Genomic DNA, 27,945 nt, shown 5'->3' with positions numbered 1-27,945 from the left:
TATTTTCTCCATTTTGCAATTTGAACGGGAGAGGGCGGCTATTGGGAGGTCCCCCCAAATCCTGGCCCTGACACACACCAGAATGGATGTGATTGTCAGGCTAGTGCATGCAGTGGAAACTCTTATTTCCTCCTATTCTAGAAGCCTGAACATTATCATTTCCAATTTTGTGATTTGCCTCTGTTATTATGTTCACTTCTTGGCTAATTTTTAAATGCAGTGTTTAAGAAGAAAAATCTCTCCTACCTGGCATAGCTGCTTCTTTTATTTTAAAGATTTTATATATGCATTTATTTATTTTAGGGAGAGAGAGAGTGAGAGAGCGAGTGAGCACAGGGAAGGGAAGGGCAGGGGAGAGAGAGGGAGGGAGAGAATCTCAAGCAGACTCCACGCTGAGTGAGGGGTCTCAAGGTGGGGCTCGAGGTGGGGTTTGATCTAATGAATCTGATATCATGACCCTGAGACCATGAGACTATGACCTGAGTGGAAACCAAGAGTCTGACGCTTAACCAGCTGAGCCACTCAGGTGCCCCTACCTGCTATACCTGCTTCTTAACGTCAATGTTGTTGGAGGTAAGTATCTGTCTCTGAAAAACTAACAAATTGAGTTCTTTCCTTCTGTTTTTTTCTTTTTTTTTTTTCATTTGGGTACAATTTTCTTTTAATTTATTAATTTCAGGCTTCTGGATGATGGTAATAAATTTTCAAATATAAAAGCGGACTTCTAATAGACCTATCATTTTATGATTTTCAGAAATTCACAAAAAGCCCCCAGTTGGGGATTCCTTTAGTTTAACAAATAAAATCATTTTAAACCTCCCAGTAGTGATGTTTTCTCTCTTTGATTCATATTATTGGAAGTAGTCTGTAGAACTGAAAATACTTCCCCAAATCAAGATTTATAATACTTCCAAAAAAAAAAAAAAAAAAAGACTGTGAGGAATTAGACTTAAGAACCTTATAGTCTTGGATTATCATTCTTTTTCTGTTACTACTGATTACTATGGCTTACTTCCATTTTTAATACTCAAGTGTAGATCATATAATTAAAAGTACCATTAACAGCTGACCACACCACATTACTGAAGAGACCAGAAAAGGAGGCCATTTAAATAAATCTAACATTAAAAAAGACTGGTCTATATGGGTTCTAGTTTGAGATAAAGTAGTGTATCTCATATCACTTTCAGGGAGATGTCTGAGAGCTGAATTGTCAAGAAATAGGAGCCTTTTTACACAGATGTGGCATTAGGGTCTCCTATATGGTGTGACATAAGAAGAGCCACGAGACAATTTCTGACTCTTTTTTCATGTTAACCTTACTTTCTTGCAATGTTTGTTTCACTTTAGCACATTTCCTAACCAACCAAGAGAAATAAATTTGTGTTAACAAATAAATTGTTGGTGTACAAATAAGATTAAGTAAGTTACAGACGCCCAGGTGGCTCAGCCGGTTAAGCATCGCCTTTGGCTCAGGTCATGATTCCAGGGTCCTGGGATCAAGTACTGCATCTGGCTCCCTGCTCAGTGAGGAGCCTGCTTCTCCCTCTGCCTCCGTCTCTTTCTCTGTTTCTCATGAATAAATAAATAAAATCTTAAAAAAAAAAGATTAAGTAAGTTACCAGTCAACTATGGCATATTATGTTGTTTTGTTGAGAAAACAATATTTTTAATATGTGGTTGATAACACATGCTCTAGTGAAAAAGAGGAGAGCCACAAGCAAGTGGAAATTTGGGAGTGATTTTATGATATTATGAGAGGAATTCAGAGAAACAGAAGAACAATGAGAACACTGGGGTATTAAAGAGACAATGGGGCAGCAAGCATGAGCAGAATGGTTTAAAAGGGGAATTAGTTAAACATATATCTCAGTTTCTTCCTGGGCTATCTGTTCTGTTTCATACACTTATTTTTTATATCTTTTTGACAATATCACACTGTGAGACTACTTCAGGGTAAAATAAGTCCTGAAATGAGATAATATCAGTCCTCTAATGGATATCGATGTGGCCAATTGTCCAATCAAGTATTTTGTCCCCCTTTTATCAGCCCTTTGTCCTTCTACTGTTGATTTGTATTAGCTCTGTATATTTTCTGGACAAAAATTCTTTGTTGGTTATACAAATTGCAAATATCTTACTCCTTGGTTTGCCCATTCATTTTTTTTAAATGACATCTTGAGACAGAGAATATTTCTTTTGATAAATTTTGTTCTTTTCTGATTAGTGACTTATGCATCTATCTAAGAAATCTTTGCTTCCCTGAATGGCTTGAAGATATTCTCTTATCACTTCTTTTAGATGATTGATAATTTTAGCTTTTGTGTTTAGGCCTACAATCCATCTTGCAGGTATTTACTGAAAAGAAATGAAAATATATGTCAACATAAAATCTTTGACAAGAATATGCACAGCAACCTTATTCATAATAACCCCATGACAGAAACCAAATTACTATGAAGAAGAAATGGATAACAAATCCTATTGGATTCACACAATGAATACTACTGGGCAATGAAAAAAGAATGTTCTACTGATATACTCACAGTTCAGATGAATCTCATAAATGTTATGTTGCACAAAGGAACCAGACACAAAAGAATACATTTCTATGATTCCAAGTGTATGACATTCAAGAATGAACAAAATAATTTTAAGGTCATAAAAATCAGAAAGTGGTTAATTTTGTTACCAAGGTGGTGGTAAGGTAGGTTCTGACTTTCTGATAATGAGCAGGAGATGACAGAAAAGTTCTATATCTTGTTTTGGATGGTGGTTATAAGATGTATACAACTGTCAAAGCCTATCAAAATGAACACTTGACATCTGTACATTTTATTGTACGTACCTTATACATCAATACTTTTTTTAAAAAAATAGAGTTAGAAGGATTTTAAGAGTAATAATGGCATTTTATCAATGACAGCTATAATGTGAACAGTCATTTAATAAATAGTATGCCTCTTGGAGTGGTGCTGTCTACAAACTGTGACTGTGTCCAGTGGCCACAGCAACCTACACACAAATTTCCAGGAGCAGCATTACCCTGACTTGATGTAATATACAGTGTCCATTTAACAACAGCCATTATTTTATGCTTGCTTACTTTAAGCACTTCGCAGCTATTATTTCAATTAATTGATCATTAGAGGCCACAGTAATTTTTATTATCAACTGACTATGCAGCTTTTCTTTGCCCCTTGCTAATGAGGTCAGTAACGTAAGCCTATGACTTTAAAATGGTGAAAATTCGTCAAAAGCCAATGTGTGTACGAAGAGATGGTAAAGAAGAAAAATATTCCTGAACTGGCAAAGTGTTAATGTCAGGTTGTTTTAATGCCCAGCTCTAGCTCTAGGGAAGTGTTTTAATAGGGAAGTTTATCTTCAGTATCTCATGAACCCTTTTTCTAAAATAATTACAACACTTCAATAAAAATCACATCGCTTTCACTGATGTCCCAAACACTACATTTCACCTCATGGGGTTTACCTAGAGCTCCTTTTTGGGTTCAGTACATATTTGCTATGTTTCTATGCACATTGCTTGTATGGAATCATTCATTCCTCACAGTAAGCTTATTTGGTAAGTACACTTATTTCTTCATTTGACATAAGATGAAACTGATACACAAATGTTAAGTAACTTCCCAGAAACTACATAGCTTATAAGTAAGAGATTCTGTATTGGAGTCAATGCTGTTTGATGTCAGAGCCTGCACCCTCGGTCACCATACTCTGTGTATCTCTCATATGTCCCTTCATTCTTATACTATTTGTCTCTAAAACCTATGGGTTTGGGGGCGCCTGGGTGGCTCAGTCAGTTAAACATCTGCTTTCAGCTCAGATCATGATCCCAGGGTCCTGGGATTGAACCCCGCATTGGGTTCCCTGGTCCCTTCTCCTTCTCCCTCTGCCCCCTGCCCCCACTCATGCTCTCATTCTCGCTCTGTTCTCTCTCTCTCAAATAAATAAATAAATAAATAAATAAATAAATAAAATCTTAAAAAATTTAAAAAAACCATATCGGTCTAAATTGCCTCTTATAAAAACTCTAATTTCTTCAAAAGTGCACTCTGCCTTACCCACAGGAATACAAGATGACATTCAGACACTGACCAGCTAGTAGAGGAGATGATTTTATTTATCAAGTCCCTTTAGTACAAATTATTCATGGGCAACCATTTTCTCTAACTATTGATTCAACATGTGTTTATTAAACTCTTACTTTATGTTGGGAACACTTGTTGACCCTGAGGCTTCAGATACTATAGAAGGACACTCTGGGAAGATACTCTCAAATTTCAGACATTTCAGGAGGGGTAATATTCTCTGATGCTGGTGTTGCTGCTCTCCTGGAAACAACTCAGTGTTGTCACCTTAAAAACCAATACCACCAATACTGTCTTCCACTAACTAGAATTCCAAGCCATGAAGACCACAAAACAGAGACAGCTAGGGCTTAGAACAGGATGTGAAATATAAAGGTTGGAGTACTTTCTACAGGCTGTGACCACTGCCACCGTGACAGCCAACAGACTCAGGTGGAAGTGGTGCTGCCCATTCAGACCTGAAAAATGTCTGAAAATTCCAGTGACAGTGATTCATCTTGTGGTTGGACTGTTATCAATCATGAGGGGTCTGATAAAGAGCTGGTGAATTCTGAACATGGTACAGCCAGTGACAGCTGTGAGCTTTCTCCAGAATATACTGGAAAGAAGACTTTCTAGTTCAGGCTCTGAGAAATGGCTACTCCGCGAACAAGAAACCAAAGCTCTAGGGAGTTATGTAAATGCCAGTTCAGCAGTGTTCTCAATAAGTGTGTTATACTTGTTTTGGTGACTGCAATTGGCATGGTATTTGGACATTTCTATGGCACAATTCAGATTCAGAAGTGTCAACAGTCAGAAAGATACATGAAGATGAACTGAATGATATGAAGGATTATCTTTTTCAATGTCAACAGGAACAAGAATCTTTTATAGATTATAAGTCATTGAGGGGAAATCTTGCAAGATGTTGGGCCCTTACTGAAGAAGAGAAGATGTCCTTTGAAACTCAGAAAAAGAATCTTGATACAGAAAATCAGAATTTAAACGTATATCTGGAAAAGGAAGAAAAAGGCTTATCTTCATTACAGGAAGAGTTAAGGAAACTGAGAGAACAGATTAGAATATCAAAAGATAAAGGGACAGGTACTGCATTAGTTACAGAAAATCAGAAACTTAAGCAGGATCTAGAAGAAAAGCTGAAGACACACAACTTCCTTAATCAGAGAAAGATTCTTTTGGCGAAGCAAAGATGCTAAGGAGGGAACTAGAGAGAGAACGACTGGTAACCATGGCTTTAAAGGTGGAACTCCAGCAGTAGAGCTCTAGTGAGTCATATGGCAACCCAGACTCTCCCAATGTATTGACTGGAAAAAAAAAAAAAAAAAGGAAATAGAAATCTTACAGGAAAGTCTCACTGAGCTGGAGCAGAAGCTAAGCTTCGAACAACAGCATTCTGATTTGTGGGAAAGACTGTATATTGAAGCAGAAGATCAAAATGTAAAGCAAGAAACTGATGGAAAAAAGAAAAGGAGCAGAAGCCACCACAGGGCTAAAAATAAGTCAAAGGAAATATTTTGGGGTTCAGTGAAGGAAACACTGGATGCCATGAAGAATTCCACGAAGGAGTTTGTGAGGCATCATAAAGGAAAAATTAAACAGGCTAAAGAAAACTGTGAAATAAAATCTGAAAAAAATTTCAGAGTCAGTTAAATCCATTTTCAGGCATTTCAAAGATACACCAAGAATATCTTTGATGAAGAGGGCAATAAAAGATTTGGGGACACAAAAGTAGAAACAGCTAAAAAACCAACAACAGTCTTTAGTGAATATTTGCATCCACAGTGTAAGGCACGTACCCAAACCCAGAATAATAGAGGCCCTACTATGCAAAGAAAGGGAAGGAAAGAAAAGCCAATTCACTGAAGAATTTAGAAAAAATACAAATTCACAGAAATGCAGTGCTGAGCATGACTGTAGTGACAATTACGATTCTTTCAGAAAGTCTTGTTCTGGTGTATTTGAATGTGTTCAACAGGAATCCGTTAATCTTTTTAATATGAAAGTGTTGAATCCTGTAAAGACAGATGAATTTAAACAGTTAATTGAAATGTATTTATTGGAAAAACTGGATAGTTTTCATCATTGAAGAGAACTCAATCAATTCACCAATAAATTTTTCCTGAATAGTGTTTTTACACATGTTCAGAAGCTCTTCACTGACTTTGGTAATGATGTTAAGGGTGAGCTTAAAGATACGAAGGGCTATCAAGTAGATACTGATGGGGTATTTGATAAGTTGGATGGATACATATATATAGACACTTCTTTGATCACACTCTTTCCCCTCCATATGGACTGAGTCGGCCATATAAAAAGCTATGTATGGTAAATATTGAAAACTCCAGGCATGGAAAAACAAAAGAAAAAGCACCCTCAGCCACAACCTTATAAAACGGAAGGTAAATGGCATAAATATGGTCACACAAATGGAAGACACATAGAAAATCTTGAAATAGAATTGGGGCAGTTACCTTGGGACCCCTAAAGTTTGATTATCATGATTAAGTTAAATTAGAAAATGGTAACAGAAACATGGATGCTTTCTGCAATGTTTGGTGTTAAAACTAAAGTGAATTATCAAAATAGTGTCTTTCTATCATTTCTAAGTATCAGCTTGATGACTTCACATTATTACTCAGAAGCATCAAGCAAAAGCGTACTAACTTGGATTTTGCTGTAGCTTTGCCGAATTTTTTTGGCGCTGGAAATGTTCAACTGCAATTTTAAGGAAGCCAGGCATGCAACAGATTCTGTGCATGAAAGGAGTCTTCTTTTCAGTGCATGAGCTTAAAGCAAGCTCAAATCATATGACAAAGTGCAATTAACGTCGATAGTTGTGTTAAATTTGCGGTAGAGCTAGAAAAAAGTACATTGTGATGGAATTTTATCTTTAACATTTTATAATCTTACACTTGCTTCCTGTCTTTTTGTGGGTTCAAGAGATGGTTGACTTGTGAAGAATTTGCTGCCTTTTTAGGAGCTTGCTGACTTGTCTTCTTGTGAAATTTCTTGCACATTTGAATATTGTGGAAGAAACAATAAAACTACACCATGAGGAAAACTAAAGGTCTTTATTTAAAATCTGGCATTTGTATTAATATATGATTTTATACTTTGTGATATTTTTCAGACATTTCCTCGGTAGTGATATTTGGTAAAGCAGCTCAGTGGTTTTTTGCTAGTGTTTACAGGCATTTTTATACAGCATCTGGGTATTTCTACCCGCAATGTCTATTTCTCTAAGAGAGATTTAAACACAGTTCAGAATTTCATCTTCTGTTGAGTTTCCCTTTTAATTTAATTCATAGACATATAGGTGACTTCTAGTTTGACCTTTTGGCAAGTGAGCGTAGAAGAACACAGTGGTTCTCTCGTAGTTGCTTGAAATTAGGAAAGTACTTACTTCCTAGAAGCAAATAAGTGTTTAAGTAAATAAAGGCTACAGTTTACTGAAAAAAAAAAAAAAAAAAAAAAAAAAAACTTTGCCCGTCTATTCTTATGTCTATTTGTTTCCTATTATGGCTGTAATGAACTACTACAAATTTGTTAGCTTAAAAAAAAAAGCAAATTTATTATCTTACAGTTCTAGAGTGCCAAGTCTGAAGTGGGTTTCACCAGGTTAAACCCAAGGTGTTGGCAGAGCTGCGTTCTTTCTGGAGCTTCTAGTGGAGAATCTGTTATAATACTGTATGTTAACTATGCTGGAGTTAGAGTAAAAAGGAAATGAACAAAAGCAATCCCCAAAACCAGCAGTGCATAGCATCTTTACATTTCCCTCTGACCTCCTGCTTCCCTTTCAATTTGTAAGGACCCCTGAGATTTCTTTAGGCCCTTCTGGATAATTCTGGATTATCTCTCCATCTCAAGATTCTTAATTTCATCACAACTGTAAAGTCCTTTTTGCCATGTAAACTAACATATTCATGGGTTCTAGGGATTAAGACATGGACATCTTGGAGCGGGGGACATTTTCTGCCTATCACATTATAGGAACATTTTCTTACAGTTACGTATTCCATAAAAACTCTCTATATTGGAAATGTAGCTATCCATAAATCATATAATTAATAGGCAGGATATAGGTTATGCCTGAAGTAAATTACTTTTTAGACTCCACCAGAAGTGTCTCAGAAGAAAAACAAAATATTCTGTAAACATTCTTAATTGACACAAAAAATCACTCCACAGAAAGCTAGATAATAGACATATATATATTTTAACAGCCTCTTCTCTTTCCTTCCTCCTTCCCTTTCCCCAATCTTGTCCTTCTTCCTCTCCTTCTCCTTCTCCATATTCCTGTACCTCTTCTTTTCTTCCTCCCCTCCCTTTTGGCTCTCTCTCTTTCCTTCTCCTCCAGTCCTGTTTCTTTCAACCACACGTGCATGTGCACACATTTAAATCATCTCTACTTGTTACTAAGGACAAATGCACAATGATAAAGAAAATATCTAGTTCAGAATAATATTTTTGCTTGGTCTTAAATAAAAAGCACTCATATAAGGAGAAAATATTTAAAATGTCCAGGGGATTGCTTGAGGGGTGTGAAACATCCTTCCCAGGAGAAATAATCTCATAGTTTAAGCTAAATTTATGGCAGGAATTTGACAGGTTGGCTCAGTCCTCTGGTGCCTTTGGGACATAATGCAATGTGCCGGACTTGGCAGACGAGTCAGAAAGCAAGAATTCATATGGAACTTGCTTCTGAGAAGGAAAAAAAAAAAAAACTCTTTAATGAGTGCTTTGGAAAGGTTCCTTGAGCTATAACCTTGGTAGATGGTGGATTCAGGATCATTAACCACCCAAGATAAACACAGTCCGTGGGAGGTAGTGTTCTTGCCATATGTGGGTTGCAAATGGACTAGATGTTTACAATAGCTGCAGTAAAATGAGAAAAAGTTAAGTAGTGATGAGTCAACTATGCAAACCTCTTCCTCTAAAAGTGCAAGGAAAAATAACATCAATTTCCAAATTCGAAAATGACTCAGAAATATACAATTTATTCAATTCAAACAAATTGCCAGTGAATTATTTAGCATGATTAGCAGAAAGAATGATTGGATTAGATTTCCAAATCTACTCCTTAGTAGTTGGGAGACTTTGCTTAATAATTACTTAACCTCAACATGTTTCAGGTTTTTAACTTTTAAAATGAGGGGGACAATACATTTGCCCAGCCTGCATTGCAGTGTTGTGATGACCTGAAAGAGTACTTAGGAAATCACTGGGCAGTATGATCTCAAGCAATAAAACTCTATACCAGCTTTATTAAACATTCATACTTGTAAAGCATTTATAACAATGCCTGACAAGTGAGTTTATTAATTATTACCAAATGTTAGTTCAAGATATGAAATGTAGTAACAAATGAAGCTTCCGATTTTTAGTCACCTTTTGTCAGCGTTAGAATAATCAATATCCAGTTACAGTGTGCAATTCAGTGAGTTCTGACACGTGTATACACTTGTAAAATCACGCTCCCGATCAAGAGAAATAATAATTGCATCACCTTTAAAAGTTCCCTCAGACCCGTTAATGGTATGAACATAGATTATTTTGAACTTTTCAGAATTTCATATAAATAGAATCATGAAGTATATACTCCGTGATGCCTAGCCCCTTTTCCTCAGCATAACATTTTTGACTTCTTGATGCCCAATATTGTTATATGTTTCCTTGGTTCCTTTTTGTTGCTGAGAAGTATTCCATTGTGCTGCATATAATAATATCCATTTCCCTGCTAATCAACATTTGAATTGCTTTCAGTTTTTAACTATTATAAATAAAGTTACTATGAGGAGATATGTGTATATATATATTTTATTTTATTTTATTTTATTTTATTTTATTTTGAGCGAAAGAGAGAGAGCATCTGCATGAGCGAGGTTTGGGTGGTGGGTAGAGGGAGAGAGAGAATCTTAAGCAGGCTCCATGCTTAGTGCAGAGCCTGACATGGGGCTTGATCTCACAAATGTGAGCTCATGACCTGAGCCAAAATCAAGAGTTGGGTGTTTAACTGACTGAGCACCCAGGGGTCCTGCTATGAGTATTTTTATATGTCTTTGTGAGGACATAAGTTTTCATTTCTCTTGGATAAATCTCAAGGAGTGAAATTTCTGGGTCATATGTAAATGTGTGTTTGTCTTTATGAGAAACTGCCCAACTGTTTTTGCAAAATGGTTGGGTCATTATATTTCCCCGCCAGCTATGTAGTTTTTCCACATTACTGACAACACTCATTCTCATCATTTGTCATTGTAGTCATTTGTATGCGTATAGTTGCATTTCATTGAAGTTTTACTTTACTTTTCCAACTAATGATGTTCATTAACATTTCATATATCTTAAGAATTATTCTTGAAACTAATATCACACTTTTTATTAACTAATTGGAATTTAAAAAAAACTTAAAAAAGAATTATTCTTAAATTTTTACTAAATTTTAAAATTGTATTACTCATTGAGTTCTAAGGTTCTTTATGCATTCTAGATACAACTCTATCTATATGTAAATCTATACATATATATGTGTTTGTGGTTTGCATGTAACTTCACTTCGCTTAACTTTAGAAGGGTAATTTTTTATATTGATAGAGTTCAGTTTATTATTATTTTTCTTTTTTGTTTCATGCTTCTGATATCCCATCTAAGAAATTTTTGGTTATCTATTACTTTGAAAATGTTCTCATCTTTTTTTTCCCCTAGAAATTTGATAATTTAACTTTCAACATTTAGTTCTAGGCTTATTTCAAAATAATTTTCGGGTATGATGTGAATGAATTTAAGTTTTATTTTTTATGGTGCAGGTGTCCGTTGTTGAAGCCTCATTTCTTTTTTCTTTTTATTTGCTTGGAAAAATACATTTTTCTTTTTTAATTTTATTTTATTTTCTTTGGCTTTTAAGTTTTTATTTTAATTCCAGTTAGTTAAAATACACTGTTATATTAGTTCCATGTGTACAATATAGTGATCCAACAATTCTGTACATCACCCGGTGCTCATCAGGACAAGTGCTGTCCTTAGTCCCCATCTCCTATTTCACCGCCCCACCCATCCCCACCACCCACCTCCCTTCTAGTAACCATCAGATTTCTCTAGTTAAGAGTCTGTTTCTTGATTTGTCTCTCTCTCCCTCTCTTTTCCCCTCTTTGCTCATTTGCTTTGTTTCTTAAATTCATATGACTGAAATCATATGGTGTTTGTCTTTCTCTGACTTATTTTACTTAGCATTATACTCTTTAGCTCCACCCATGTCATTGCAAATGGCAAGATTTCATTCTTTTTTGTGGCTGAATAAGATTCCATTGTATATATAAAGCACCTCTTTTTTATCCATCCATCAATATGTGGACATTTGGGCTGCTTCCATAATTTGGCTATTACATTTGTAGATTGTTTTGGGTAGTATAGACTTTTAACAATATTTGTCCTTCCAATCCATGAGCATGGAATGTCTTTCCATTTCTTCCTGTCATCTTCAATTTCTTTCATCAGTGTTTTTAGTTTTCAGAGTACACGTCTTTCACCACTTGGGTTAGATTTATTCTTGGATATCTTATCATTTTGGGTGCAATTGTAAATGGGATTGTTTTAATAATTTCTCTTTCTACTGCTTCATTATTGGTGTATAGAAATGCAAGAGATTTCCATACATTGATTTTGTATCCTGCAACTTTACTGAATTCATTTATCAATTCCAGCAGTTTTTTGGTGGAGTCATTTGGGTTTTCTATATAGAGTATCATGAGAGAGTGGACATCCCTGTCTTGTTCCTAACCTTAGAGGAAAAAACTGTCAGTTTAGGAACAAGACAGGGACAGTTTTTCCCCATTAAGGATGATGTTGGCTGTAGGTTTTTCGTATATCACCTTCATCCTGTTGAGATATGTTCCCTCTAAGCTTACTTTGTTGAGGCTGTATCCTTCAGGCCAGTCACCTGCAGAGGTTTTCTTTGACTGTTGTGGGCAGTGTTTGGTGCGTGGCCTGAATGTGGTGTGTTTTAACTAGGTGTTAAACTATGTTTTATGGGGGGAGGCTTGTTGTAAGCACGTTAGGTAGCCGTAAGGACTGTCTAGGGAGTGCTGTGCTGGTTCCTGCAGGTGGCACTGTGCTTATGCTGAGGGGCGGGTGAGGGAAATGGTGCCGGCCAGTTCCTTGGTTCCCGAAGGGGTCTCTCCATAAATGCCTTCTCTGTGGGATGCGCTCTGAGATGAGCAAATAACCTCAGCACTGCACATTCCAGATGCAATTCAGATCACTGTTTCCATGCTTTACGTCCACGGGTTATTTGTCCGCCTTCTCTCCAAGAGCAGCACAGTGCCCTCCAGGCTCTATCCCAGACAAGCCCACTGATCTTTTAAAACTCCAGCTTTCAAACCCCACTGGTGGCAAGAACTCATGAAATTCAGCCGCTCTCACTTTCCAAGCAAGTTGCTATGGGAGTTCATCTCCCTGTGCACTCCCCCGTGTGCTAGTCTGTTACTCACCTTTTCTCTGAGACTGCGGCTCCCTCCCCACTGCAGTGGTCAAGATCTGTTATCTCTCCCACCCCTGCATCTCCCCGCACCTCCTACTTTCTTCAGTGTGGCCTCTTCTCTACCTTTAGTTGTGAAGTTTGTTCTGCCAGTCTTCAGGTCAATTTCTGGGATTTTTAGGATGACTTGATAGTTATCTAGTTGGATTTGTGGGTCAAGGTGAGACTAAGGACCTCCTACTCTGCCACCATCTTCCAACCTCCTTTTGAAGCCTCATTTCTTGAAATTATTTCCTTTCATCTCTGAATTACCTTCACCCATTTCTCAGAATTCAATAGGCCATAATGTGTATATGTTTATTTCTGGACTTCCAGTTCTGTTCTATTGAGCTATATGTCTGTCTCTTTGTTTATGCTATCTTGATTATTATAACTTTACAGAAAGATTTGAAATAAAGTAAATCAATTTTTCCATCTTTATTTTTCCTTTTCAAGATTGCTTTGGCCGTTCTAGGTCATTTGCATTTTCATGTGAGTTTTATAATAAGAGTCAAAATTCACAAAGATATTTGCTATATTGGATTTGTGTTGCGTCTGTAGATTAACTTAGGATAAACTGGTATCCTAACAATATTGAAGATTTTTATTCATGATCATGGTTTATATCTTCATTTACTTAAGATCCTCTTTTATTTCTTTCAGCATAATTTTGTAGTTTTGTACTTATTTTGTTAAAATATCCCTAAGCATTTCGTATTTTTGGTTGTTATTTTTAATTGAATTGGATTTTTTTATTTTAGTTAGAACTTTTGTTGCTCTCATATAAAAATTTCTATATATTAATTTTTTACATTATAGTCTTGCTAAATACATTTATTATTTTTAGTACTTTTTCATGGATGTCTTAGGATTTTTTATATAATACAATTGTGCATTTATGAAAAATGACCATTTTGCTTTTTCCTTCCAATCTGTAAAATTTTTGTCTTTTTGCTTGCCTCACTGCACTGGCTAAGAACTCCAATATATGATCAAAAATGGTGGCAAGTGTGGTCAACTTAGCCTTGTTCCAGTCTCAGGGTGAAAGCACTCAGTCTTCTATCATTATGTACCATGGTAGCTGTAATTTTCCTCATTAATCATCTTAGGGAAATCCTTCTCTGTCTAGTTTGTTCTGGGTTTTTATCTTGAGTAATGACTTCTGTAAAACATTTTTTTACATTTATTTACATTATCAAGTGTTTTTCCCCTGCTCTATTCGGTTATTAGAATAAATGACATTGATTAATTTTTCTGGATGTGTTAAGTCACCCTGGAATATCTGAGGTAAATCTGGCATCATAACTGTATATTACCCTTACTGTATGTGACTATAATCTTGTAAATAGTTTTTAAAGAATCTATGTGTGTATACTCAAGAGGAATATTGGCCTGTAGTTTTTGTTTTTCATCCTTTTTTTTTTTTTTTTGTAATAGAACATTGATTTTTTTTTTTATCAGACAGGGAAGGAAAGAAGGAATATTCATAGAAATAGAAAGGATTCAGGATCATCCAAAATGTTATCATATAATTCCCACAATACAGAAAACTTATATGTATCTTTCTCATTAGATTTAACCAACCTCAAGAATAAAATTCCCTTACTCATCTTACAGCTTAGTTGAAGGCTTTGTTACTAATTTGGTAAATGTGGTTATTGTTTGGTAAATATAAGCTTTTACTTCCTCTATTTAAAGGATAGATCTTCCTCCCCATTGGTATTGAACTTCATATGTGATTTGCCTTGATCAATAGAATATGGATGGGGTGATGAGGCTGAGGGCCATTTTTAAGTCTAGGCCTTAAGAAACGCTGCATTTTTCTGTTTGCTCATTTGAATATTTCCAACCTTGGCATTGGGAGAAGAACATACTTTAGACAGCTGCTACTCCTACAGTCTAAGCCCAGAATGAAACATTGGGAACAGACCTGAGTTTGACTTGCATCCCAAAAGTGGAGCTGTTCTAGATAACATGAAACCTTGTAAATAAGCAGTAAGAGTTTATTGCTGCATGCCACTGGTATTTTTGTGGTTGCTTGTGTGCAGAGAAGCTGACATATACTTATATAGACTTAAAAATTAATTAACATGGATATGGAATTTTTCTTATGGTTACGGCTGAGTAGCTTCCATTGAGACAACCCTCCCACGAATCACATCATTAGGCTGTGGACAACATACACGAAGGATAATTGTCTGAAATGCTGAAAAGCAACCAAAAGCAACTAGATACCGGAGAGTGGGGATGTGGTCAAAACTTGGAATCAAGGAATGGGACATTGTGAGTTTTCTGGATTTTTTTGAGGAATTGTGTCTTGAGACTAGACAGCAGTCAGTACCATGAAGAGTAACTAGAACCCAGATAGGGAAAAAAAACAGAGTTGAGAGTGAAAGGCAGCTATTATACCTAGAAAGTGAAGAGGAATATCTCAGGAAAGAGAAGAGAGACCCCAAGTTTCTGTGCACAAATGCTGACTCTATAGTTGTACAGTGCTTTTAATAAGAAGATCACCTAGGAGTAAAAAGAACCGAACTGAGACATCATAGTTTGAGATTTGAGAACAGCTAAGTTAACTATTTGCTAATACTAAAAAATCATTGCTCTTTAGAAGGACAAAAAATAATTCAGGACTTCTAAAACATATCATCGGTAAGGTCTTAGCATAAAAATCACTAAACATATAAAGAAACTGGAAAATATGATCTAATATCAAAAGAAAAGGTGACTAACCCAGATGTTGGAATTAACAGACAAGAAAGTTAAAACAGCTGTCATAACTAACTACATTCAAGGACATAAAGTAAAATATGCTCATAACAAATGAGAAAATATGAAATCTCAGCAAAGAAATAGAAATTTTTAAAAAGAACAAAATGAAAATTCTAGAACTAAGGGTATATCTGAACATATGTATATATACAAACACATACACACACTAGCTGGGTTTATCAGCAATTTGGAAATGAGACAAAAAAATCTTACTGAAGTTAAAGATAGATGAATAGATGTAGTGAATAGAAAAGAGGAAAAATTTAAGATACGAAATGAAATACGGTATGAATTAATGTGTGATATGAAAACAACCTAAGGGACTGATGTGACAATATCATAATCTCTGGCATATGTGTAATTAGGATTCCAGAAAAAGGACAAAGAGTGAAAAAGAGTGTTTGAAAAAATAACGTTGAAAAGCTCTCTAATTTGATAAAAAAAAATACAAATGTTTATATTCAAGAATTTCAGCAAATTACAATTATGGTAATAGCAAAAAAAACACATCATTTGAAATTATTGAAAACCAAAGATAAAGAGAAAATTGTCATAATGACCCTAGAAAATGATAAATTGCACTCAAAGGAACAGTTATTTGAAATAACTTTGACTTTGTGTCAGAAACAATGGAGGCCAGAGAATAGCAGGAAAAACTAAAATACTGAAACAAGATAACTGTTTAATCAGAATTCTACATCCTGCAAAAATATCTTTCAAGAGTGAAGGTATAACAATACTTTCAGATGAAAAAAAAAAAAAAAAACTAAGGAATTTGTCACCAGCAGACCTCCATTAAAGAAATGCAGAAGAAAGTACTTTATGTTGAAGGATGATTACAAAGAAAGAAAACTTGAAACTTAGAATAGTGATGAACGTTGGAAATGATGATTTGAGAGTCTTATAGGGAACACAAACAAGCATGAATAACTGAAATTAAAAAGAGCCAGTCAGGGGCCACCTGGGTGGCTTGGTGATTTGAGTGGCGGACTCTTGATCTTAGCTCAGGTCATGATCTCAAGATGGTGAGATGGAGCCCCATGTCGGCTCTGTGCTCAGTGTGGAGTTGGCTTAAGATTTTCTCCCCCTCCCTCTCCCCCTCCCCCAAATTGTGTGCATTCGCTCTCTCTCTAAAAAAATATTATGAAAATTAAAAATAAATAAATACAAGAGGCCAGTAGAATATTTAACCTTAGCAGTAATGATGAATGATACATTCTGAAATGGGAAAGTATGAAGGTAGGAGAAAAAAACATGTAAAAATAAAAACAATAACACATCCTAATCTAAAGTAAAAGAACAGAATGACACATCCTAATCTAAAGTAAAAAAAGACAGATATGGTCAACAGTAATTTGTGGCAATTACGTTCTGTAAGTTCACCTCGAAACACTAAATTGGGAAATACAGAACATTTTCTCCTAGGGAGAAATGCCGAGTTAGTTTCCAGTAAGCCTCTGGTCACAACATTTTCATCAGCCAATACCTAACCTTGTTTTATTTTAGTTTCTGTTTAAAGACACCTCTTTTAATATACATTTCTCATTAATAATTTACTATATGGCTTTTGAATGATTTAAAGCCAGGGACGATGGAGGCCATTGCATTATATAGGTTCGTTTGCCAGTGTCCTTGTAAAACAAGCCAGACCCCAGTTTCATCAGTATTGAAAACTTACTCTCCCACATAACACTTTTTCACTTAGCAAGTAATTTTTAAAAATTTCCCAGAGGCTCCCAACTTGCAGAATTCTTCAATGAAACATGAGAGCCTGCCAGCAGTAGCCAAGAAGGGTTTAATATTTTGTTGAGCATGGGTCAGTATTTGCATCTCACCACAATGCTATTTATTGTACTTAAAAATTATATATAAATATATATGTTTATATATTTATATATATCTGTTTTCATTTCATTAACCTACTGATTGAGCCACTTTTCCATCTTATCCATAACTTCATCACACACTACAGATGTTACTTCAGCACTTTTCTTGAGTGGCCTCATGTACAGGTTGGCAAATTTCCTCTTTCTTTTTCTGGTTGTGGCATACTGTTGATTCATTATCATTGAACTTGCAGTCAACAGCACTGTAACTCATGCTTGAGTGAAGCTTATCTAACACATTTTCTCCATAAGGCACATCATAGCCTTTTTGTGCTAAGGACCACAAGACAGAACTTCAGCATTATGCTTGGGGGCCATTTTAAACAGCTCAATCACCCACAAAAAGCATGAAAATGAGAAAAACATGGCAATAAGTAGACCACGAAAAGAACACTGGCTTACAGGGTGAGAGCTGAAACAAGAAGGCGGAGCATTGCCTTGTTAGGTCTCAGTTGAAAAGGTCAGTGACTCAAAAATATTGCGACTCTGCACATGTCCACAAATGACTGTGAAAACACCATTGTGTATGGGGGTTACAAATAAATTTTAACGAGTAGGTGATTCACAGTTAATTGAGTCCCAAAATAATGAGGATTGACTGTTCTTATATTTGCTTTTCAGGAAATCTCTCCCTGTTGACAAATTTATATTAGAAAATAATTTAAAATCCAAGTTGGTGAGGAAAAACAAAGTAAATGATTTAGATGAATTCATGGTTAGTGTAGAGCTAGTGGGTTCTGGGACATTCTTTATAATCATGGAGTTTGAAATAAAAGATGGAGAGTAATAATCACTAATTCTTATTGAGTATATTTGTGAAACACTATTTTAAGTGCTTGACCTTTAATTGTCCAGGAGCTCCAGAAGGTAGGTACTAGCATTGCACTTATTTTACAGACCAGAAAACTGAAGGACAGGAAGTTTTAGTAATGGTATATTTTTAAAAAATTGTGTCAGGCTATTTTTTCCCTACTCAAGGTAGAGATAGTTCCTAATATGTGTTGTTCCACTTCATTTTAAAATTAAAGGTAACTATCACCTTGTGAATATATTGTTATAATCCCAAAATAAGAAAACAGGAAAAAAAAGTATATTTTATGCACACATACATATATAGTATTCACCCATGCATAGAAACAGGTCTTTTAAAATTCATGTTTGTTTATTTTGTGGTGCAGTATTGTAATGCCCTCTCTTTTCCAGAAATTTTAACTAAATCTGCTTATGTAAAGACTGTTTGGAAGCAATCAAGGAAGCAAGGATGTGCTGAAGTTCTGATTCAGTGTGGAGAGGGATGGTGCCTGAGTAGACTTCAGTATTCAGTAGGAATGGGATCTTAGAGCAAGAGAAAAGCCTGACAAGTAGAGCCCTTGAAATCTTGTGATGAAATGGGTCTCTGGTCAAAGAATGGACTAGCTTTCATTAATAAATATCATTCCATACTAAGCATACCCTTTTTTCACAAGTGCATTTTCAACTTAGTGATACTTTCCTGAACCTTGAAACACACTAAACATAATCATTTCTTTCATATTTTCTAAGTGGAAAAAAATGACTTGTTTCAATTTACAATTAATTGGTTACTCGTAAGATAGAGTTATTATTATTTTTTTTTAATTTAAACATGTTTGTCAGCTATTAATGGAAAAAAATCCTAAACAAGTCAGGTCTACACACAAATATAACTAAAACTTTAAGATTGGAAGAACTATTAGATATTTGTCAAATATAAGACTTATCATATAATTGGCAGTTTTTACACTTTTGATTAGGTTAAGAACAAAAAAATATATATCTAGTATTAAGTAGAATAAGGATTCTCAGTATAGACCGATTGCTCTCAAAGCAGAATGCGTATCACAACCACCTGGAGGACTTTTAATAAATGTAGTCTCCAGGTTCCCATATTTAGAAAATCTCGTATGTGACTTAGTATTTGTATTAAAAATCTTCTCAGGTACTTTTAATGTTCCACGAAAATAGAAAACTTCTATTCCAAACTATATCCGTAGCCAACACACAAAAATTTTGTTTATCGAAATCATCTAGAACAACCTTCTTAGTCTTTATTCTACAATCTTCTTTAGTTTGGTGGCAAGTCTATCACTATTACTGCAATTAATCACCACATCAAATTACATCTTTGGCTGACATTTTAGACAAATTATTTCTACTTTTTAAGAAGAAGAAACATCCTTAGAAGCACAACATTTGACTGAATCTCGTAGTTGGGCTCTTTAAGAGAGTGGAGGCCTTCTTCAACCATCAAGGAGTAAAAGGGTAATAAAACTCAGCTGACCATTTTCCAGTAGTGCTCAATATCAAGGGCTCAGGAAAAGGAGGTAGTGTAGACTTCTAAGCTTCCTCTGAATCATTGCTTAATGTTTGTCTTCTTTTTATATGTAGTGAGCCCCTAGAAAGTAATTTTTATCTCTTTAAGTGTATTAACTCATTCTTAGCCAAGTACAATGATATTTTTAAAAAATTTCAGGAATTTTGATTACACTTCTGTTTTCAGTGGCATTAATAATTGTCAAGTGGCTGCCTCGACTAACTTCCTAACTTTAAGACCAGTCTCTTTGACTATATGAAAAGTGGAGCACCATTCTCTTCAATCCATTGGTGTAACTTCTCAAGGGAAAATAAAATACTGCAGCAAAAATGGCCGTTATATTTCTGTTTCTTAATCCGTTACTTGCCTTCAGTGCTGTCACCTAGGTTCTAACTAGGTCTTTGTGAAGGTTTCTGAGCACTGGAGACAGATTGTTCTATTTTTCTTTGGCCTGCTAAGTACCGCCAAGCAGGCATGAAAGATGATTCTGCCCTCCTTCTCTCAGACCTACTTTCCTTTTACATCTTTAGAAAATAATATTTTTGCTTTTGTCATTTGTAATCTCCTGGGTGTGCTGGTAGTTATGCACCTTGAGATGTTTGTATTATTAATGGGTGGGGTTCACTCTGGTTTCCCACTGAACCCTGTTAATGTTCTAAGTTATTCTTTAAAAAGGGGAAAACAATTTTTTCTGTTATGTGGTTTTTAAGTGTGTCTGATATGAGTTTACAATACCAAAAATGAAAAATAAATATACATCAACAGAATAGTTTGTGGGTCTGTTTGACAAAATGAAATTGTACATTGAGGTAGTCTCATATAAGCATAAATTGTATTCTCAGAGACTACAATATGTGAGTATAACAGTGTTGACATTTTTTTCTAGTTCAAACTTTTCTTGGCTTTCAAGAATAACTAAAGAGCTATTTATACAGCTTTATGCAACTATATTAAATATAATAATATCTAAATTGGAGAGTAATCCTAAGATAGCTCAATTTTTCATACTCAAAGTATTCTAAGTCACCAAGAAGAAAAAGTAAAAAATTGTGATACAAATAAAAAAAATTCACTTGGTGAATTTTATCTGGATGAATAAACAATACTGTTTAGTATGAAAAAGTTAGGTTTATATCACCTATCTACCTTCCCTTTCCACCCCCAGTACCGCCATTATGAAACTGGAAAACAAGGAATTGATATTACACTCCAAATTTTTATGACATTTTTTATATCATAAAAGGTAAGGCATATGTTCAATTTGGGAAATTGCAATGAGAAGCTTATAGTCTTTTTTAAATATTAATATTTATCAAACTTATTTTTAGGAATTATATATGTTCCTTAAAAAATAATCATCTCAGTGGTTTTCTGAGGTTTTCACTTGCTTTGTTTGACTTAGACCACATTTCCCTGTCTAGACTCCCTTTACATTAAGCAACATGGAATTGGTAGCCATAATTAAAATTATGCTGTTTGCAAACTCATGTAGAGGGCCAGAGGAGTGAGTACTATAGTCAGCTGCTGCTATTCCTTCTGCCTCTAGAACTTCTAGTTCCCAGTGTTTTATCATGTCAATGCAGAATGTTGTTTTTCAAAGACAAGGCCAAGGAAAAGCATTTTTGTTTACATTTTATTTTATTTTTTTCCAGTTTACCATTCTGCACTGAAAGCCCCTTTGCAAACTGTTTTTATAACCTTCCATCTTTCAAACCTGTGCTGTCAAAATTTTGGAAACCTGGTGTGATAATTTCTACAATCTTCAGAAATCGCTGGAAAATTCCCTGGAAAATATGTCATTTGCCCAATTCTAAAACAAAACTCATCTTAGAACAAACACCTTGTTACAGGATTTTGAAAATAAAAAGGATTCACTCCCTTCAAAATACTTGTGTCTTTTCCATCCCACCAAAATGCCTCAAAAATTTTAAAATCCTAAAAATATATAAAAAGTGGAGCTTCTATAAATATGACTCAATAAACTGAATGGAACTTATGTATCAGTCATATTATAATGTATGTCCTTAGTAGGAATCTGAATAATTTTTAAAACATTAACTGGTTTACATCTTTTTTTTACTAAACACACACACACATACACACACAAGCACACATTCAAATCAATTTGTTGAGCGCTGTTTCACCGTAATGAGCCAGAATCCTATGACTCACAGGTATTTCATTCTCTCCATCCAAAATGTTAAATATATCATTATTCTATATTGGAATGAAATGCTTCCAGTTTAGTCATTTCTATGATTTGAGTGAAAGCAGGCAACATTTCTAAGATGACTGCCAGTTTGCTCCCACATACTTCAAAAACTCCGCAACTAGCATTCAATTACAGTAAAGTTCCAGTGAAAAGCAAAGTGCATACACTATATCTTCTGGGGTAAAAAATATTTTTGGTCCCTCATGCTTTCTTTAAAATTAAACTGAAAGCTAAAATAACAGACTTGCCCAGAAAAGTTTAACAATTATAAAATTCATTAAGAGGCAAAAAAAATAAGGAACAAGCCTTCAATTTCATACAAAACAACAATCATATCTTGCCGAGTCATCTTCAGATAGCACTTAACTCAACAAAACATGTAAGCTGCTGGCTATGAATATTGGCAGTGGTATTCTAACAACCTTTTTCATTAGCTCAAAATGTTTGCATTATGTTCTTTTCTTTTCTTAAGAAAATGCGATTGCATCATGGCAATAATAAAAATAGTGGAACATTGGTTATTATTAGAAATAGCTATGTTACCATTTAGCTATAAAATTGTATTTCAAGTACCTAAGAAATAAAAGAATGATCCCTGACAAACCAATAAACATGCGTAGCCAGAACATAGGCAATGTCTGAGATTCTACCCCTTTAGAAAGACATTTCCCAAGAATGGGATGTTTTAATGGCACCATAAAGCTGAGTAATCTCTAACATGAACCAGGAAATCACTAATATTGAAACACAAATATTGTAATATTCCAAATCCAATATTACCCCTAGGAATTTGGACAGGAACAAACCACAATGTCCACGTCTATATCCATCTCCCCCCATTTTTCTTTTTTCTTTTTTTCAAGATTTTATTTATTTATTTAGAGAGTGTGAGTGGGGGGAAGGGCAGAGGAGAAGGACAGAGAGAGAATCTCAACCGGACTCCATGCTCAGTGCAGAGCCTGACACAGGGCTTGATCTCACAGCCTGGAGATCATGACCTGAGCCAAAATTAAGAGTTGGAAGCTGAACAGACTGAGCCACCCAGGCACCCTACTCCCCATTTTTCTTAAAGAATAAATGAATTGTGATCCTGGAGTGCTGAGATTTTTTTCAATGACTCTACCATTGGATGATAAAAATAACTGATCATAGTAATTACTATCTATAAGGTTTCAGCCACTGTGCTAAGTTTTTTACATACTGTCACACTTAATGCTAAAATAATCCTGATGTAGTCCCACTGCCTAGGCCAGTGCCTGCTAAGCAGGCACTCAATAAACATTCAGTAACAAATGTGAAAGCCTGTGATGGAGGTATTATAACCCTTACATTACAGATGAGAACACTGAGGCTAAGAAAATGGAGTACTTATTCCATTTTATACTACCAGCAAGAAGCAGAGGAAGGATTTGAAGACAGATCCATCTAATGGACTCCAACATTTATGCTTTGATTCACCATGCACAAAGTTTCATGAGAATTCTCTGAGCCAAGTTTATTATTAAGAAAATAAAAGGGTATATCATGTGATTTCTAAGGTCCTTTCCAAATTAAATAAAAGTATATTTAAGAAATCCATGACCAATCTTGACATTAACAACAAATTAACATCAAACACAGACTTGAGAAGCAGTTATGGAAACTGAGAGTTGATCTGTTTTTTCCACCTTGGAAAAGTTGGCAATTTTTCTGGATTTAAGGCTGAGTGTAAAAAGGGAGCCTCGGGTCTTTCCTTCTACAGATCTATATATTCTCTTATCTGTAGTTCTAAAAGCCAAACAACCCTGAAAACCAAAGCTTCTCAAACGTAGTTGGCTGCAACATCTGGCCCGACTTGAACTTGGCTGCAAATACTAACCTGAACTGATGTGAGACCTTTTCCAGTCTTTATTTATCGCACTTGTGAATACTCATTTGCTTTACTGCCAAAATACTAGTGTACTTGGCTGAGAGGTGCTGCATTGACTCCTTGAGGTGAAGGGGGTAGAATGTTACAACATTACACAATTTATGCAGTATTACCTGCCTATAAATCTAAAATAAACTGAATTATAAAGCATGTCTGGTCAAGAGGTTTTGGGATAAGGGATAGTGGATTTGCTCATGCTCTAACGATTAAAGCTGCAGCCACTGGAGGAAGAGAGAGCTAGGGACAAAACAAACTTTAAGTTTTAAGCATGCTAATTTCAAGATATCTAAGGCATCCACTCTAGAATTGGGTTTTCTTATTTGTGAAAAGAGGCCCACTGGAGATTGCAAAATAGTTCAGACAGAAATATTACTAACCAGGATGGAGTGCCCTTCATGAAATAGTCTGGCATTTTAGAGGGCAGAGATACAAGATAGAGTCTCTAGGAGTTACACATTCATTCTAGCAAATCTTAAAACAGTAAAACTACAGTACCTCTAACCATTTAATACATACGCAGCTAGGCTTTCACATATCCACATTCTTTTTCTAACTTTTATTTGTATTTTACTCATCCTTGTCCTAGTTTGAGAGCAATCAGAGCATTTCAAGGTGGCATAATAAGAAGAGAAGGAGAGAGAGAAAAAAATAAAAGAAAACAAGATGCTTTGCACCTATATACTATCTCCTGGCTTTAAAGTTGTTGTTGTTGCTGTTGTTGTTGTTGTTGTTGTTGTTGTTGTTTTGCCTGACATTATCTTATTGAGTATTTACATAAGACAAGTAGAGAAGAAAGTAAAGGGGTTACTATGGCCTCCATTTAACAGGTGGCAAAACTAGAGATTAAGTGACTGATCATTGTCACACAGGTATTTAGTGACAGCTGAGGGATTAGACTCTAGAATACAGATTCTTAGCTGAGTGATTTTTCCACTATATGACAGTGACTCTGCAAAGTAACTGTCATCATTTGACTAGGCTACCCCTAGGATAATTTCTTTTTAAATAGATGTTATATAAAAACCATGCCTGGTATTCCACAAATATCATGTCAACAAGTAAGAAAAAAATTATATAAAATGATAGTGCAGTATGACTCACAGGAGTTCTTGATTGCTTTCCAACGTGTTTTTCCTTGTCTATTCAAGACACAGGACAAAGTTCCTAAAATGGCACTGTTAAAACTCCTCTATATCTTCTCTGAGAATCTGGAGACTGGCCAAGCATCATTTTGGTACTGCTGGAACTAATGCTGTACTTTATAAATTGGGTCACAGCACGCTCCTGAGATGGCTTAAAGAGGCTGTGGGCTTTAACTTGGGTGAGCAGAACTGGTTCTTGTACACTGGCTGACTTCAGCGGTCCCTTGTCAAACTTCACATGGGGATTCACATAGCAGACAGACTGAAGTAATTGTGTGTCTATACTTCAGGATAATCTAATACGTAGCTGCTTTTAATCTTCCTTTGTAAATGATTAGTCTCCTTCCTTCCTTATTTTTACTGACAATACAGAAATGCAGCAATTTTGGTATCTTTTTGGTTAGGCTATGCTTTGACTGAATTATGTCCTCTCCAAATTTATATGTTGAGGACCGAATCCCTGATGTGATGACATTTGAAGATAGGACCTTTGGGGGATAATTAGGTTTAGATGGGGCTGTGAGGGTGGGGCCTTTATGATGGGATTAGTGCCCTTGTAGAAAGATGCACCAAGGAACTTGCTGTTTCTCTTTCTCTGCATCTTGTAAGGACTTAGCAAGAAAGTGGCTATCTACAGGCCAGGAAGAGGGTCGTTACCAGAGATAGATTACACTGGAACCCTGAATCTGGACTTCCCAGCCTCCTCAACTGTGAGAAAATAAATTTCTGTTGTTAAAGCCATGTAGTCTATGGTATTTTATATGTCAGCTCGAGCTGACTAAGACAAGATAGTATGACACTGTAACTGTCGTCTCACTGGGCTCGTTGACAATAATGCCTTTATACTCCTTGAAATTGGAATAAGTACTTCTCTCTAGTTTAATAATAAGTATATACTGGATATAATTTAAAAAATAACTTGTGGCGGGTTGAAAATGAACATGTTGCTAAAGTTTTCTACAGAAAAATGTTTTGGATTCTTCCAAATTATATGGTCTCTTTTTGGATAAATATTTAGTCAATTAAAAATCAAGCTCCCTCTCCAATTGTTTTCCTCCTCCTCTACTTTCTAAGATGACATCTGGATTTGGGTAACTCCTGCATCCTCATTGGTGTTGAGGAGGGATCCTTCAATCTACGTTTAAGCAGGTGGATGCCTGTCATTGTATCTTATCACTGGGCATCTGCTATACATTTCCTGCTAATGCCATGGCAGGTGGACTTGTGCATCTACTCTGTAGACGGTCAGGGTTAGTTGGCAACTCCTTGTTGACTTGGTCTCCATTCATTTTTCCTGAGTCTGCCACATCCCTCAATGGCCAAGCACAACAATCCCATTGCAGGCATCTGGCTTTCAATCCCACAAGAGGTCTCCTGGAAGAAACAAGCCAAACCTGCCTTCATTCTGTTCAATGTGACAGGGTACTGATTAAACCATTGAAAGGAGGTAATGAGAAAGAGGAGATGATTTGAAATGTTCTGGCTAAAGAATATTTAAAAAATAGTTAGATGATGGAGCGCCTGGGTGGCTCAGTTGCGTGAGCATCTAACTCTTGATTTCAGCTCAGGTCAGGATCTCAGCATCCTGGGACTGAACACCGTCTCAGGCTCTGTGCTCATGGGGGTGGTCTGCTTGAGGATTATCTCTCTCTCTGCCTTTGCCCCTCCCTCTGCTCATGCTCGCTCTGTCTCTAAAATAAATAAATAAATCTTTAAAAAATAGTTTGATGATAACCTCAAATCGTTTTCATTAGGCTAAAACACATGATGGGAATGCTAATGCAATGAAGTACTCGGTGAATATGTAAAATTTAGGATCTTCTCTATGGATGCATGTTTTGTTAGATATCAATGAATATTTTCCTTCTGCAAATGACTGTTACAACAAGCCCCAAAAATATAATATCATCAGAAACATGGTTTTTTTTTTAAAGATTTTATTTATTTATTTGACAGAGATAGTGACAGCCAGCGAGAGAGGGAACACAAGCAGGGAGAGTGGGAGAGGTAGAAGCAGGCTCACAGCAGAGGAGCCTGATGTAGGGATCGATCCCATAACGCCGGGATCAGGCCCTGAGCCGAAGGCAGACGCTTAACCGCTGTGCCACCCAGGTGCCCCTAGAAACATGTTTTGGTACCCTCTTGTCAACTGTATTTAAGAAGCCCCAAGCAGTTCTGAAGAAGCTAAATAATCCTTGCCTTCCTAACATCATAAGCTAAGTCTTTCATATTTGAGTCACATCGTTGTACTGGATCTACTTTGCTCTGACAGTTAGTCATGAATAAAACTTGTGTAGAGTCTTATAATAATCCTAGACGAGCTTGCTCTAAATAGGAAAATAACAATACCAGCTGAAATGATGGATAAGTTTGTCATAAGTGAGGCCAGTGTCTCCAGTTGGGCTTGTGCTATAATTTTCTTCGTTTCCTTCCATTGGTTTCCAGCAGGTTGCTGCTTGTGTGAACACTGAACTTCAAGTTCCCTATCTCAATAATATGTTGAGAGTGAGCTTCATTTTCTTTCTTTTAGCTTGATTTTAATCAATATTATCCCTGTTAAACTATCTATCTCCAACAACAGCAACAAAAAAAGCTTTGTCTGAACAAGATAATTCTAGAGCTGGAACAAATCCTGAGATTGTGCAGTTGATATTTGGGAATGAGAAAACTAAAACTCTGAGATATTAAACAAATGATTCATTGTCAATCAGATGCTAGAAGCAACAGGAAAAGAACTAGGTTTTTTACCTCATGGTCCAATACTTTTGCTTTATAATCCTTAAAGATCACTTTTGAATGTAGTCTTACAAATACTGATAAATCCTTTTTATAATGATATTCCCACGTTTTTAGATTTGAAAATTATTTTTTGTTGTAATTCATCCCATTCATTATGTATTGAGTAAGTGTTATAGGTCAGTCACTGTGGAAAGCACTTGTAGATTAACTCATTTCCTTCTCAGAGCAACCCACTAATAGTTTCATTGCTATTATTTCTACTCGATAGATGAAGAATCAGAGGCACAGGTAGGTAAACTGACATGTCCAAAGTTACCTCACTGGTGAATGACAAA

At 35.7% G+C, this 27,945-nt stretch overlaps 1 pseudogene; it reads left to right on the top strand.

Moving 5' to 3' along the window:
• Window positions 1-4,624: 4,624 nt before the first annotated feature.
• On the top strand, window positions 4,625-6,717 carry LOC103658104 (annotated as a pseudogene).
• The last annotated feature ends 21,228 nt before the right edge of the window (window positions 6,718-27,945 follow it).

This window comes from Ursus maritimus, unplaced genomic scaffold, assembly GCF_017311325.1.
Source record: "Ursus maritimus isolate PB19 unplaced genomic scaffold, ASM1731132v1 scaffold_11, whole genome shotgun sequence".
Taxonomy (NCBI): domain Eukaryota; kingdom Metazoa; phylum Chordata; class Mammalia; order Carnivora; family Ursidae; genus Ursus; species Ursus maritimus.
The sequence above is the reverse complement of the archived record's forward strand: the minus strand, read 5'-3'. Positions and strand labels throughout refer to the sequence as shown.